General features: G+C 47.0%; 1 long non-coding RNA gene across 1 annotated transcript; it reads left to right on the top strand.

Annotated features, from left to right (window-relative positions):
* Positions 1-2,197: 2,197 nt before the first annotated feature.
* Positions 2,198-13,374, top strand: LOC122431068. Its single transcript, XR_006266429.1, has 3 exons — positions 2,198-2,430; positions 9,310-9,317; positions 13,364-13,374. It is a non-coding gene; the product is annotated as an uncharacterized LOC122431068 (long non-coding RNA).
* The last annotated feature ends 1,925 nt before the right edge of the window (positions 13,375-15,299 follow it).

Genomic DNA, 15,299 nt, shown 5'->3' with positions numbered 1-15,299 from the left:
TACAAACTCAAAACCTGCAAACTGGGAAAGATCCAATGTGGGTCTTCTGCTGGGGGGCAGGTGTCCTCCAAGCAAGGGATCAACGGGGAAGATCCAGAGTTGCCAGATAAGGGTTCCCCTAAAGATCCAGTCACCCCCATCCCTGACATTCAGAACCTCCGCCAAGCGGGAAGCCGTCAGTGTCTCAACGTGATGCCTCGGTTTTCATTGTAGATCCTTCAACCCAAGGCTCTAAGTTCTTGGAACTGGCAAATCCCTCAGCACTGTCAGGCTGGTGTCACGCTTCTTCCTTATTCCTCAGCCCCTTGGGATTCCCCCAACGTGGCAGGAAGCACAACCGCATACTTAAGAGGGTGCTTGTGGTTTGCTTTTTTTTAACCAAGAATGTCTGATTGCTCTACAACCAGAAGTTTTTCAAACTATCTGGTCCAGCAGATGGTCATTTCCCTAAGTGAAAGTCCACCCCAGGGTTTGAGGGAGACTTAAACAATTTCAGCATGAAGGGCTGATGGATTTTCTCCTTGCATTCGTCACAGTCTCTGCCTCGGGAGTGAGCAGGTGGTGGCGCCCACAGGCGGAAAGCACATGCTCCCCAAGGACACTCCCTCCTCCTAGCTGGGATCTCCAGGCCATCCTGGAGGCCATCGTACGCGTGAGCTCCGGCTGGGGATGGACCTCAAAGCCAAGCCCTCCACACTGAATTTCACACCGCTGAGTCCAGGGGGAAGTAGGATCCTCCAGGCCCTTCAGAGACTTGCTGAGCTCCTGGACACAGCCTCAGGAGCAAGTCCCCACAACCTGGCCCAGAAAAGTCACACTTGAGTCGAAGGTGTATAACCTGGGTCCCTCCAGAAAGTCAATAGAGAAACAAGAATTTGAGTGGAAGTGGTTTCTTTGGGAGGTGATTCTAAGGAGTAAAGAGGCATCTGGGAGAATGAAACGGATGGAAAAACCATAGCTTTGACTACACGGACCTTTGTCAGCAAAGTAATGTCTCTGCTTTTTAATACACTGTCCAGGCTGGTCGTAACTGTTCTTCCAAGGAGCAGTCGTCTTCTAATGTCATGGCTGCAGTCACCATCAGCAGTGATTTTAGAGCCCCAAAAATAAAATCTGTCACTACTTCCAACTTTTCCCCTTCTATTTGCCATGAAGTGGTGGGGCCAGATGCCACATCTTAGTTTTTTTAATATTGAGTTCTCAGCTGGCTTTTTCACTCTCCTCTTTTACGCTCAAGAGACTCTTCAGTTCCTCTTAATTTTCTGCCATTAGAGTGGTATCATCTGCATGACTGTATTAAAAAAAAAAAAAAAGGCTACAGTAGATACCACCAAACTCTCCAAAGGTCTGCTCCAAACACCAGCAGGTAGAGTTTCCATTGTCCTGTGTCTTCACTAGTGCTTGAACTTGACTTTTTTCCCTTAATCTAAGTGTGAAATGATGCCCCTTGTGACTGTGAATTGCCACATTGCTGGTGAGGCCGTGCCTTTTCCTATTGATGAACTGTTTGGTTTCCTTTCCTGTGAAAACCTCGTACTTCTTGGCCTATTTTCCTTTGAATTGTCTTTTTCCATATTGATATGCAGGATTCCTTAACACCCCCTGTTAGTTATATCTGTTGTAAATCTCATCTCCCGCTCTGTAGTTTGACTTCATGGGTTGCTTTGGTGGTTTTTTAAGAATGTGAGTGTGTTTTTTTTTTAAACCTATCAATCTTTTTCTTCCTGGGCTTCCCTGGTGGCTCAGCTGGTAAAGAATCTGCCTGCAATGCGGGAGACTTGGGTTTGATCCCTAGGTTGGGAAAATCCCCTGGAGAAGGGAATAGCTACCCACTCCAGTATTCTGGCCTGGAGAACTCCATGGACTGTATAGTCCCCGGGGCTGCAAAGAGTCAGACAGGACTGAGCGAGTTTCACACAGTGACAGAGAAGGTGCTTTCTGCATGCAGAAGGAAGAAGTGAAACCACTAGAAGCTTCCACAGATGCCTTCAGCTGGAGCATGCCTCACATTTTGGACTCAAATTAAGATACTGTCCTCAATTCCCTATGATATGAAAGAGAAAAAGATGGCCATTGCCTATTGTCTCTCTCTCTCCCTCTTTTTTTTTTTTTTTTTTTGGTTAACACTTGAAATACATTGACTAATTAAGACAACCAACACTTTTACTTTTATTTGCATTTATTTTCTGTGGCATTTATTCCCGGGCCATAAGTTTTTGTTTCTTCTGGGATATCTTTATCTTCTGTGCAACCTCCTCTTCTGGTTTAGGAACAATCTGTTCTTTTTCAGTAAGGGTCGTCTCAATGTGGCAGGAGAGCTCATGTAGGGGTTGATCCGACCGTGAGCTCTGTAAGTCCTGCACCGCATCTTGGGGGCTTTGTTCACTTGGATGTGCTCAATGACCAGAGAATCTATATCTAAGCCCTTAAGTTCAGCACCACTCTCTGCATTTTTGAGCATGTGTAGTAAAAATTCAGCACTCTTTTTGGGCCACCAACCCTGCGTCCAGCCCCACTGTTTGGCCTGTGCACACCTACCAACTCCACCATTGTGATGACAGAATGGCGCACATTGCTTCTTTAAAGTGACATCTCTCAGATACTTGGTGGCTTTTCGGATATGCATGCCCTTTAAGGCCTGGGCAGTTTCACGAGTGTTCTTAAAGTGAACACAAAGATTTGAACCTCTTGATTTGCATGATCTTGTGGGGTTTTATGGGTCGAGTGAATAGTGCACCATTTTTAAGGGTCAGCTCAGGCCGTTTACCAGAAAAGGCTGTCTCTAACTCTTAATCCCCTAAGAAAATGGAGAAGAGGAATCAGAATTTCAAACAAAAAAAATCTTCTTTTGCTATAAATCAGATCTAATCACAACAAGATCCTACATCTCTTGAAGGAGTGACCACAGAAGGGGGAAGTCACGAGCCTCCCGTTTCTTTCCCATGACATCATATCCTACAGCACAGTGACATCCACACAATGTCACAGGTGGAAGAGAGAACAGTAACACATGAGTGGGAGAGGCAGGAACAAGGAGGAAGGAATCTCCTCCACGACGGTTTCAAGACTAACATCCAAGCTTCCCCGGGCAGCAAATGAACCCGTCCAGGATGCAGAGACCGGAGGGCGCTGCGTCCCCCACAGCTGGGGAGGGGCTGTTTACTGTGATGTGTGAGTCAGGCTGGCGACTGCAGATGGGCAATGGAGCTGAGAAGCCACAGCTGGTCCATGCCAGTCAGGGAGAAGGCTCTGCGGGTCAGGACTGCGACGCAGGACCAAACTGGGAGACTCAGCAGAGAACGATCATGTCAATCATTGAGCAAGGAGGCAAGGGCACAGCTCACACACCTCCCTTCTAACACCTCACACCTGTGAGAATGGCTGTCATTAAAAAGTCCACGAATAATAAATGCTGGAGAGGGTGTGGAGAAAAGGGAACCCTCTTACACTGTTGGTGGGAATGTAAACTGGTGCAGCTCCTATGGAAAATTGTTTATTCCCTAAGTCATGCCCAACTCTTTCTCAGCCGCACTGACTGTAACCTGCCAGGCTCCTCTGTCCATGGGATTTTCCAAGCAAGAATACTGAAGTGGGTTGCCATTTCCTTCTCCAGTGTAAAACCACATGGAGATTCCTTAAAAAACTAAAAATAGAGTTGTCATATGATCCAGCAATCCCATTCCTGGGCATATATCCAGACAAACTATAACTCAAAATCATACATGCACCCCGAGTCCACAGGTTGAAGGCATGGTGTCCCTGGATTAGTTAACTGGTGGAAGGGAAGCTGAAAGAGACGCCTGTCCCCGTCTACACTGCGCTGGCGGGGTCTCCTACTGAGACACCTGGGAAGCCCCACAAAGGAAGAGAACATGGGATTTGATGCTGGACAGACCCAAGTTCAAACCCTGTCTCTTGCATTTGGCAACTGCTGCGTGGTGACCTCTTCCAAGTCTGTCCAGCTAGAAGACACAGGCTCCAGCTGAGAGCCGCCGCCCAGCTCCCACCCTGGCCCCAGAGATCAAGCCCTGAGCCTTTGAGTGGAAGAACTGACTCCAAGACCCTAGACTACCAGAGAACTAACCCTGGGGCGTATCAAATAGAGAGAACTCATACAAAGGAAACCACTTGAATACAAGACCTGCCATCACCCAACCACCAGGAGCACCCTGTGCAGGACGTCCCATCTAAACAACAAGCAAACAAAAATACAAACCCAATCGTCAGCAGACAGGATACCACCTCACTCAGCCTTGCCCATCAGAGGAAAAACAAACAGACCGAAAAAAAAAACAACTCAGCACAAATCTCATCCTATACAAAGCTTACACAAACCACTGGACCAACTTTAGGAGGGCAGGAACCAAAAGGAAGAGAGAATTCAACCTTGAAGCCTGGCACAAGCAGACCTCAAACACAATAAGTTAAAAAAATAATGAAAAGGCAGAGAAATACTACACAAATGAAGGAACAAACTAGAAAGACAGAAGTCCAAATAAATGAAGAGGAAATCGGCAAACTAACTGAGAAAGAATTCAGAATAATGATAATAAAGATGATTTGAAAAAAAAAAAAACAAAACCCTTGAAAACAAAATGGAGAAAAAGGCAGGAATCAATTAACAAAGATCTAGAAGAATTAAAGAATAAACATACATAGACAAACAATACAATTACTGAAATTAAAAATACTCTAGAAGGAATCAATAGCAGAATATCTGAAGCAGAAGAATGAATCTGTGAGCTGGAAGATAAGATGGTGGAAATAACTTCTAAAGAGCAGAATAAAGGAAAAAGAATAAAAAGAACTGAAGATAGTCTCAGAGACCTCTGAGACAATATCAAATGTACCAACATTCGAATTATAGGGGTCCCAGAAGAAGAAGAGAAAAGGAAAGGGCATGAGAAAATTTTTGAAGAGATTATAGCTGAGAATTTCCCCAACATGGAAAAGGAAATAGTCAATCAAGTCCAAGAGGCACAAAGAGTCCCATACAGGATAAACCCAAGGAGAAACTCACCAAGGCACATACTAATCAAACTCACAAAGACTAAACACAAAGAAAGAATATTAAAAGCAGCAAGGGAGAATCAACAAGTAACATGCAAGGGAAACCCCATATGCTTAGTAGCTGATCTTTCAGCAGAAACTCTGCAGGCCAGAAGGGAATGGCAGGATCTATTTAAAGTACCTAAAGGGGAAAAGCTACAACCAAGATTACTGTACCCAGCAAGGATCTCATTCAAAATTGATGGAGAAATAAAAAGCTTTTCAGACAAGCAAAAGTTAAGAGAACTGAGTACCACCAAACCACATTTACAACAAATGTTAAAGGGAATTATATAGTCAAGAAATACAAGAGAAGAAAAAAGATCTACAAAATAAACCCTAAATAATTAAGAAAATGGCAGTAGGAACATATGTATTAATAATTACTTTAAATGTTGGAGATTAAATGCTCCAACCAAAAGACACAGACTGCCTGAATGGATACAAAAACAAGACCCATACATACGCTCTCCACAAGAAACCCAACAGACCCAAAGATACATATAGACTGAAAGTAAAAGGATGGAAAAATATATTACATGCAAATGGGAAGCAAAAGAAAGCTGGAGTAGCAATCCTCATATTAGACAAAATAGACCTTAAAATAAAGAATATTGCAAGAGATAAGGCAGGACACTACATAATGATCAAGGGATCAATCCAAGAGGAAGACATAACAATTGTAAATATCTATGCACCCAACATAGGAGCACCTCAATACTTTAGACAAACACTAACAGACATAAAAGGAGAAATTGACAGTAACACAATAATAGTAGGAGACTTTAACACACCACTCACACCAATGGACAGATCATCAAAGCAGAAAATTAATAAGGAAACACAAGTCTTAAATGATACATTGGATGAGATGGATCTCATTGATATCTTCAGGACATTCCATCCAAATGCAGAGGAGTACACCCTCTTCTCAAGTGCACATGGAACATTCTCCAGGATAGACCACATCTTGGGTCACAAATCAAATCTCAGTAAATTTAAGAAAACTGAAATCATATCAAGCATCTTCTCCGACCACAACACTATGAGACTAAATATCAATTACAAGAAAAAAAAACTGTAAGAAACACAAACACATGGAGATTAAACAACACATTTCCAAATAATCAACAGGTTACTGAAGAAATCAAAAGGGAAATAAAAAAATTTCTAGAAACAAATGACAATGAAAACATGACAACTCAAGACCTATGGGATGCAGTAAAAGCAGTCCTAAGAGGGAAATTTATAGCAATACAATCCGACCTCAAGAAACAAGAGAAACATTAAATAGACAACCTAACTCTACACTTAAAACAATTGAAAAAAGAAGAAGAACAACAACAAAAACCAAATTAGTAGAAGGAAATAAATCATAAAGATCTGAGCAGAAAGAAATGAAAAAAGAAATGAAAGAAACAATAGTAAAGATTAATAAAACTGAAAGTTGGTTCTTTGAGAAGATAAATAAAATTGACAAACCTTTAGCCAGACTCAAGAAAAAAAGAGAAAAGAATCAAATCACCAAAATTAGAAATGAAAAAGGAGAGGTTACAACAGACAATGCAGAAATATGAAGGATTATAAGAGACTATTATGAACAACTATATGGCAATAAAATGGATGACCTGGAAGAAATGGACAGATTCTTAGAAAAGTTCTATCCTCCAAGACTGAACCAGGAAGAAATAGAAATTATGAACAACCCAATTACAAGCACTGAAATTGAAGCTGTGATCAAAAATCTCCCAAAAAACAAAAGCCCAGGACCAGATGACTTCACAGGAGAATTCTATCAAACATTTAGAGAAGAGCTAATGCCTATCCTTCTAAAACTCTTTCAAAAAATTGCAGAGGAAGGAACACTTCCAAACTCATTCTATGAGGCCACCATCACCCTGATACCAAAACCAGACAAAGACAACACAAAAAAAGAAAACTATGGGCCAATATCCTTGATGAACATAGATGCAAAATTCCTCAACAAAATTCTAGCAAACAGAATCCAGCAACACATCAAAAAGCTCATATACCATGATCAAGTTGGGTTTATTTCAGGGATGCAAGGATTCTTCAATATATGCAATCAATGTGACACACCATATTAACAAATTGAAAGATAAAAACCATATGATAATCTCAATAGATACATAAAAAGCTTTTGCCAAAATTCAGCTCCCATTTATGATTAAAACTCTTCAAAAAAATTGGCATAGAAGGAACCTACCTCAACATAGTAAAAGCCATATATGATAAGCCAACAGCAAACATTATTCTCAATGGTGAAAAACTGAAAGCATTCCCCCTAAGATCAGAAACAAGACAAGGGTGTTCACTTTCACCACTACTATTCAACATGGTTCTGAAAGTCCTAGCTACAGCAATCAGAGAAGAAAAAGAAATAAGAGGAACCCCGATCAGAAAAGAAGAAATAAAGCTTTCACTGTTTGCAGATGACATGATACTGTACATAGAAAACCCTAAAGATAGTATCAGAAAATTACTAGAGCTAATCAGCGAATTTAGCAAAGTTGCAGGATGCAAAATCAATACGCAGAAATCACTTGTATCTCCGTATGGTAACAATGAAAAATCAGAAAGAGAAATTAAGGAATCAATCCCATTGACCATTGCAACAAAAAGAATTAAATATCTAGGAACAAACTTACCTAAGGAGACAAAAGAACTGTACACAGAAAATTATGGGACACTAAGGAAAGAAATCAAAGATGACATAAACAGATGGAGAGATATTCCATGTTCCTGGGTAGGAAGAATCAATGCCGTGAAAATGACTATACTACCAAACACAATCTACAGATTCAATGCAATCCCTATCAAATTACCAATGACATTTTTCACAGAACTAGAACCAAAAAAAAAAATCACAATTTATATGGAAACACAAAAGACCCCAAATAGCCAAAGAGGTCTTGAGAAAGAAGAATGGAGCTGGAGGAATCATTCTTCCTGACTTCAGATGATACTACAAAGCTACAGTCATCAAGACAGCATGGTAGTGGCACAAAAACAGAATAAAGACCAATGGAACAAGATAGAAAGCCCAGAAATAAACCCACACACCTATGGGTACCTTATTTTTGACAAAGGAGGCATGAATATACAATGGGGCAAAGACAGCCTCTTCAACGAATGGTCCTGGGAAAATTGGACAGCTACATGTAAAAGAATGAAATTAGAACACTTCCTAACACCATACACAAAGATAAATTCAAAATGAGTTACAGACCTAAAGGTAAGACCAGAAGCTATAAAACTCTTAGAGGAAAATATAGACAAAACACTTGATGACATAAATCAAAACAAGATCCTCTATGACTCACCTCCTAGAGTAATGGAAATAAAAACAAAAGCAAAAAAGTGGGACCTGATTAAACTTAAAAGCTTTTGCACAGCAAGGGAAACTAAAAGCAAGGTGAAAAGACAACCCTCAGAACGGGAGAAAATAGTAGCAAATGAAACAACTGGCAAAGGATTAATTTCCAAAATACACAAGCAGCTCATACAACTCAATACCAGAAAAACAAACAACCCAATCAAAAAGTGGGAAAAAGACCTAAACAGATATTTCTCCAAAGAAGACATACAGATGGCTAATAAACACATGAAAAGATGCTCAACATCGCTCACTATTAGAGAAATGCACATCAAAACTACAATGAGATACCTCACAGCGGTCAGAATGGCCATCATCAAAAAGTCTACAAACAATAAATGCTGGAGAGGGTGTGGAGAAAAGGGAACGCTCTTGTACTGTTGGTGGGAATATAAATTGATACAGCCACTATGGAAGATGGTGTGGAGATTCCTTAAAAAACTAGAAATAAAACCACCATATGACCCAGAAATCCCACTCTTAGACATATACCCTGAGGAAATCAAAATTGAAAAATACACATGTATCACATTGTTCATTGCAGCACTATTTACAGTAGCTAGAACATGGAAGCCAGATGTCCATCGACAGATGAATGGATAAAGAAGTTGTGGTACATATACACAATGGAATACTACTCAGCCATAAAAAAGAACGCATTTGAGTCAGTTCTAATGAGGTGGATAAACCTAGAACCTATAATACAAAGTGAATTAAGTCAGAAAGAGAAAGATAAATATCGTATTCTAATGCATATATATGTGGAATCTAGGAAAATGGTACTGAAGAATTTATTTACAGGGCAACAGTGGAGAAACAGACATGGAGAATAGACTTACGGACATAGGGAGAGGGGAGGAGAGGATGAGACGTATGGAAAGAGTAACATGGAAACTTACATTACCATACATAAAATAGAGAGCCAACAGGAATTTGCTGTATGGCTCAGGAAACCCAAACAGGGGCTCTGTGTCAACCTAGAGGGGTGGGACGGGGAGGGAGATGGGAGGGGGGTTCAGAAGGGAGGGGATATATGTATACCTATGGCTGGTTCATGCTGAGGTTTGACAGAAAACAACAGAAGTCTGTAAAGCCATTGTCCTTCAATAGAAAATAAATTAATCAAAAACATACCTGCACCCCAATGTTCACGGCAGCTCTATTTACAGTACCAGGACATGGAAGCAACCTAAGCGTCCATCAGTGAATGAGTGGGTAAAGAAGATGTGGCTCATTTATGCAATGGACTATTTACTCAGCCAGAAAAAAGAACAAAGTGATGCCATTGGCAGCAACATGGATAGACCTAGAGATGATCACACCAAGCGAGGTAAGTCAGGAGGAGAAAGACAAGTACCGTATGAGATCACGTGTATGTGGGATCTAAAGTGTGACACAGGTGGATTTATCCCTGAAGCAGAGACAGATCCAGAGACACAGAGAACAGACTTGTGGTTGCCGGGAGGGGAAGTGGGGCGGGGGAGCGGTGAGTTAGGATGCTGGGATTGGCAGATGCAAACTGTCAGGTGAAGGATGGGTAAGCAACAAGGTCCTACTCTATAGCACAGGGAACTACATTCAGTATCCTGGGGTAAACCAAAATGGAAAGGAATATGAAGAATATATGTATCACTGAGTCACTTTGCTGCAGGCAGAAATTAACACCACACTGTCAATCAACTATGCTTCAGTAAAATTAAACACACACACATCCTTTCTTTCTTGGATTCCTGAGGGACTGCCAACCTTCTCACCATCTAGGGAAGCCTGACCTGGCCAAAGTTCTCGGCAGCCGTAAGAGGCTTGCGTTTATATTCTAGTACGACTGTGACCAATCAGAATTTGTTATCCAGGTCGAGCCACTATTATAATTGGTGAGTTGATACCAGATGCATTTAGCACATGGAACAGAACACAGGTGATCATACTAATTTGATTTTTGCAAGGCATAATTTCATCACTTCTGCTCAGTGCTTTCAAACTGTGGTGCTGGAGAAGACTCTCGAGAGTCCCTTGGACAGCAAGGAGATCAAACCAATCAATCCTAAAAGAAATCAACCCTGAATATTGATTGAAAGGACTGGTGCTGAAGCTGAAGCTCCAATACTTTGGCCACCTGATGCAAAGAGCCGACTCACTGGAGAAAACCCTGATTCTGAGAAAGATTGAAGTGCTTTGTAGAAGGGCTCTGTAAATGCTTGTTTCTTCCACTATTACTTCTGAGAAGTAACAGAGCAAAACACGCTTGTGAAATTCAGATGAATTTTTCCTGGCTTAACTGCCAGCTAACGACCAAATCAGTGGTGTCTCAATCAAGGGGCATTAGGACAGTCATTTGTTTTTAAAAAACTTACTCCCAATTATTTATTTATTTTCTTCCAACTAATTATTTTAAAAATTTTCAACTCTTTATGCTGAAAATTTTCAAACCCACTGAAAAATTAAAGTAGTACAAGAGAATGCCTACTACATGCTTCTCTAGCTTTACTTAGGGTTCGGCTTTTTGCTCTCTGTCTCTTTCTTTCTCTCTTTCCTACTTTCTCTCTCTCTTTCCCCACCTCCCTCTCTCTGTCTGTCTCTTGCTGTCTCTCTCTTTCCCTCTCTTTCTTTCTCTCTCTCTCTGTCTCTCCTCTGAGAGTGAGTTGCAAACATCCTGACACTACACACGTTTGTAAATAATTCACCACGTGTCTCCTAACAGCTGGAGTGCCCTTCTATCACCCAAAGCCTGAGCATCTCACGCGAGCTCTGATCCAGATAGCCTGTTCTCATCCATGCGACACTCCTTGACTGTCCCCAAGATGTCCCCTTCAGGGTCCTTTGTTGTCCGTAGTAATACTCTCATCCTCTTTTTATTTAGTAACAGGGACATTTTTGAAGAGCCAGGCCCGTCATTGGGGAGGAATTTTTTTAATCTCACCATGAGTTTTTGGTGATACCTAACTTGATTCTGAAGAATCACCTTCCTTCTCAAGACAGGTTTGCACACCCCGCTGGCTTGCTGGGTGGCGGAGTACTGTTTTTCATGTTTTTATCGTGTGCCTCTCTTTTCTCACCAACGTTAAAAATATCCGGATTGCCTGAACATCTTGAGATGGGCCAGACCCACGGCTCCTCAAAATTAAAATGCATCCTATGAAAGTGGGCTGCCCCAAACCCTTGACCTAACAACCCAGGCAAGCCAGGCTTTCCTAGAAGGTTTTCAGATGGACGATATCATTCATTCCAACTCCAACTGGGAAATGGAAGGCCGAAGACCGAACGTGCTATTTTTACATTACTTGAACTAGCACATCCTCGGAGTCCATTCATCACGTGGCAGCTGGGGCATGTGGGTCACAGTGGCCACCTTCAGCGGCTTGCAGCCTGGGTGTAGGAGCGTCTCAGACATGTGGTCCTTTCTCATGGCTAAACACTTAAAGGAGTGAATGAGAAGCGTCCGGACAATGACTTTCCCGTGGTTATCTCCTCTTCCTGGCAGACCTTCATCCTGCATTGGTGCAGACTGACGGCATTGGTGACACTCAGCTCAGGCTTAAAGGAGCCTGGAATTCCATGTGCAAGTTCATGCGTGTGTACACGTGTGTGCAGCCCCCGCCCCCCGCACCTGGGCAGCTCACACGCTGAATCAGGGGCAGAGATGGGAGCAGGGCAGAGCGGATACTTGCAGTTACAACGCAGGGCCGCGCGGGTGCCACGCTGCTGGTCTGACGCGGGGCTGGGGCTGGGGTGGTTCATAGAGAAGAGGTCCCTTCCATAGAGCCCTGGACCCTCCAGCCTCAGCCTCATGGCCTCGGCCTCAGCCCCTCTGTACCTGTTGCTTGATCCAGGTCACCTTTTGCGCTGAGGCGTCTGCAGGGCCGAGGCCCCCTTGGGACAGCCCAGGGTCAGGCTGGCAGCAGTCCAGACATGACAGGCGCCCACGCGCCTCTGGCCTGGGTGGACGCTGTTTCCTCTCCCCACCCTGCCTGGGCCCACAGCTCATCCGTCCTTGACGCGCAGTTCAAGGCCCATCGTTCTGGCAGAGTTCACACTGTCCCCTGCCTTGGAGCAGACCACTGGGTCCTGGGGGGAGATTGACACTGGCCTTTAATTCCAGAGGACTCTGGGGCTGTCCTCCCGGCTGGAACCCTGGACCAAGCAGGCAGCCAAGCCTCCAGGCTCCCCCAGAGGTAAGGGTACCTTAATTTGTCACCTCCCTGCCCTGCCTGCACCCCTCTGACCTCAGACACAGCCTGACCTCAGCCCAGGTCCTGGGTCAGGCTGGGAGGGGACACAGCTCAGGGTCCGAGGAAGCCACAGGGCCAGTGCCCACCTGACCCCCCATCTCCGGGGCCCTAGGATCCCTGGGACTGTTTTGGCCAGCAACAGGCTTGAGCAGCCAGACATTCTCGGGAAGGGTGGAGACGCTGCCCCCTCCTCGGGGACCGGAGGGGAGACTGCTCGGGGCGCGAGGAAGCATGTCAGCCAGGGGCCAAGGGAGACTCCCGCGGTTCCCCACCAGCTCTGGATGGGAGGTTTGAAATATTGTTCTTTTCGTTGTGTGAAACCAGGCTCACTCCTCAGCTATTTAACTATCTCAGACGTTGGACAAACACCACGAAAATATTCAACCAAACCCGAGAAACCTGCTTTCTTTTCATGAACTTGCTCCTGGCAGGGGCGGAGGCGGGGAGGGCGGCTGGGATGGGGTGAGGGGTGGATTCCCTGTGGCTTGGGTGCACGGGCCCCGCAGGACTCGGCATCACACCGGAATCCCGTCCGCACCCCCTGCAGGCCCGAGCCCTGCCTCCTAGGGGCCTCGCGCTGGGGTACGGAGCTCGGGGACAGGGTGAAGAGCCTTCGGCTCCAGCTGGGGCTTTGACCCCCACCCCGGGTGGACCCCTCCCAGACCAGGGGATCCAGCTTGGACCAGAGGCAGGACTCACTGTGCCAGAGAAGCAGGGTTGGGGCAAGTGGGCTGGTCTCCACCGCCCGCCCGGGGCTGTCATTTCACCCTCCTCAAACAGGACGCATTGGAGAACGGAGCATGTGAGCAGAGAGGGAGACAGCAGGGCCCGCAGGCCGCGCCTTCCCCGGCACCCTGGCCGTTTGCACCTCCCGCTGGGCCCTGGCCTTTCCTGTCCCGGAACGGGGCGGAGGAGGGGGCTCTGAGCCCAGCCTGGGGTGGTAGCACGTCACCAGCACCGGTGCGGGGGTCCCTGCGTGGCAGCCTCCACCGTCCCACTCCGCCCCACAGCTTCCAGCCCCCCGCGAGGCCAGAGAGCCCGCTGCCATCAGAGAGGGCAGGGAACCCAGCCTGAGCCCCGTCCCCCAGCCAGTCTCTGGGTGGAAGCAAGCCTCAGCCCGAGTCCTGCCACCTCACCAGGAGGAGCCTCGGGCCCCAGGTGCCGGCGAGAACGCGGCCAGGCCAGGTGACCGCAGGGGGCGTGATGCCGGCCTCCACGAGGAAACGTGCTCCCGGCCCGAGCCCACGTTCTGGGAAGGTGGGTTCTCCGCGTTCTCACCCTGCCCAGCCCTGCTCCCCAGGCGGGCCCTGAGGGGCTGGGGGCGCCCTCAGGAGTCAGGGGTGTGTGTTTTTGTGCACCTCCGCGTCCTCTGTGAATCTCCCCCCCACCCCCGGAGGACAGGAGCGGAAGGTGGAGGTGCATCGGCCGTGAGGGGGGTGATCGCTGGCCTCCCGCCCCGAGTGCTGGCTGGTCCTTGGGGCTGCGGCTTAGCTGGGTTACTGGGGCGAGGCACAGAGCTATGGCTCAGGGCCACTGGATCTGTGGGGCTCCCAGAGGTGGGCCCCCGTCACGGGCAGATACGCTGAATGCTGCAGTCCCTGCCGGCACGCAGGAGCTGCCCCAGGGATTCAGGACTCGCTGCCAGGGAGGGTGAGGGGCAGGTGAGGACGGGGCATGGGCAGAGCGAGGTTTCCTAGGGTCATGACCTTGCCGTGACACTGTGACCCCCATGGTCACCCGGGGTCGTGACCACGCAGAGAGGCCCCCAAGGATGAAGAGCTGCTTTATGAGGATGACAAATGTGACTCCGGACCTCACACAGGCTGTCCCTCTGAGGCCACGCCACTCGTCGGACACGCCGGGGGCACCCTGCGCTCACTCTGACGACACACAGGACTTGTCCTGAGGATCCGAGACACCGCAAGAAGCGGGGAGCCCCGAGGCCTGCCTGGCCTGGCCGCCCTCTCCACGGAGGGGCCCCGGAGACTGGGCCTCATGCTGAAATCCTCTCTGCCCTGGGCCCTGGAGGGGTCCGGCAGGCTCAGAGCAAGCAGTCCAGGGCAGAAGTGGGAGCGGTCTCGCCCTCCGCGGGGGTCTCAGCCCTCCTCCCCGTCACCGCCCAGCCCTGGGCTCTCGCCCCCTCAGGTGTGGGGAGGAGGGCCCGGAACCCCCAGAGCTCAGGCACTGCAGGGCTTCCTGAGCCCTTGGGCCCTCCCGCCCTGACCTCGAACCTGCCTGATGACGGAGCCGGGAGACCCGGATGGACAGCGTCCTGATGGCCCAGGAGGAGGTGCTTTCAACTGCACGGTCTGTCCCTCAGCCAGACCCTGGGCCAGACACCCACGGGGGCTGGACCGGTCCCCTGATGCTCAGCTCCAGCCTCTACAGGGTCCCCTCGGCGCCTGCCTCTGGACCTGGGCTATGCCAGTCTCATCTTCCTCAGAGCAATGTGCTGGCCTTGGTCCCTAACTTGCAGCTGACTTCCCACTGACTTCCCGCCCTCCGTCCAGACCGGCCCGGCCGCACCGGGATCCTTCTGCTTGTCCTGGGCGTGATTCTCCGCCGGCCACCTGACCACCTGCCCGTGCAGCCTCACCCGGGCCTCTGCCGGCCGCCACACCTGC

This window comes from Cervus canadensis, chromosome 29 (assembly GCF_019320065.1).
Source record: "Cervus canadensis isolate Bull #8, Minnesota chromosome 29, ASM1932006v1, whole genome shotgun sequence".
Taxonomy (NCBI): domain Eukaryota; kingdom Metazoa; phylum Chordata; class Mammalia; order Artiodactyla; family Cervidae; genus Cervus; species Cervus canadensis.
This window is presented reverse-complemented; position numbering and strand designations above follow the sequence as displayed.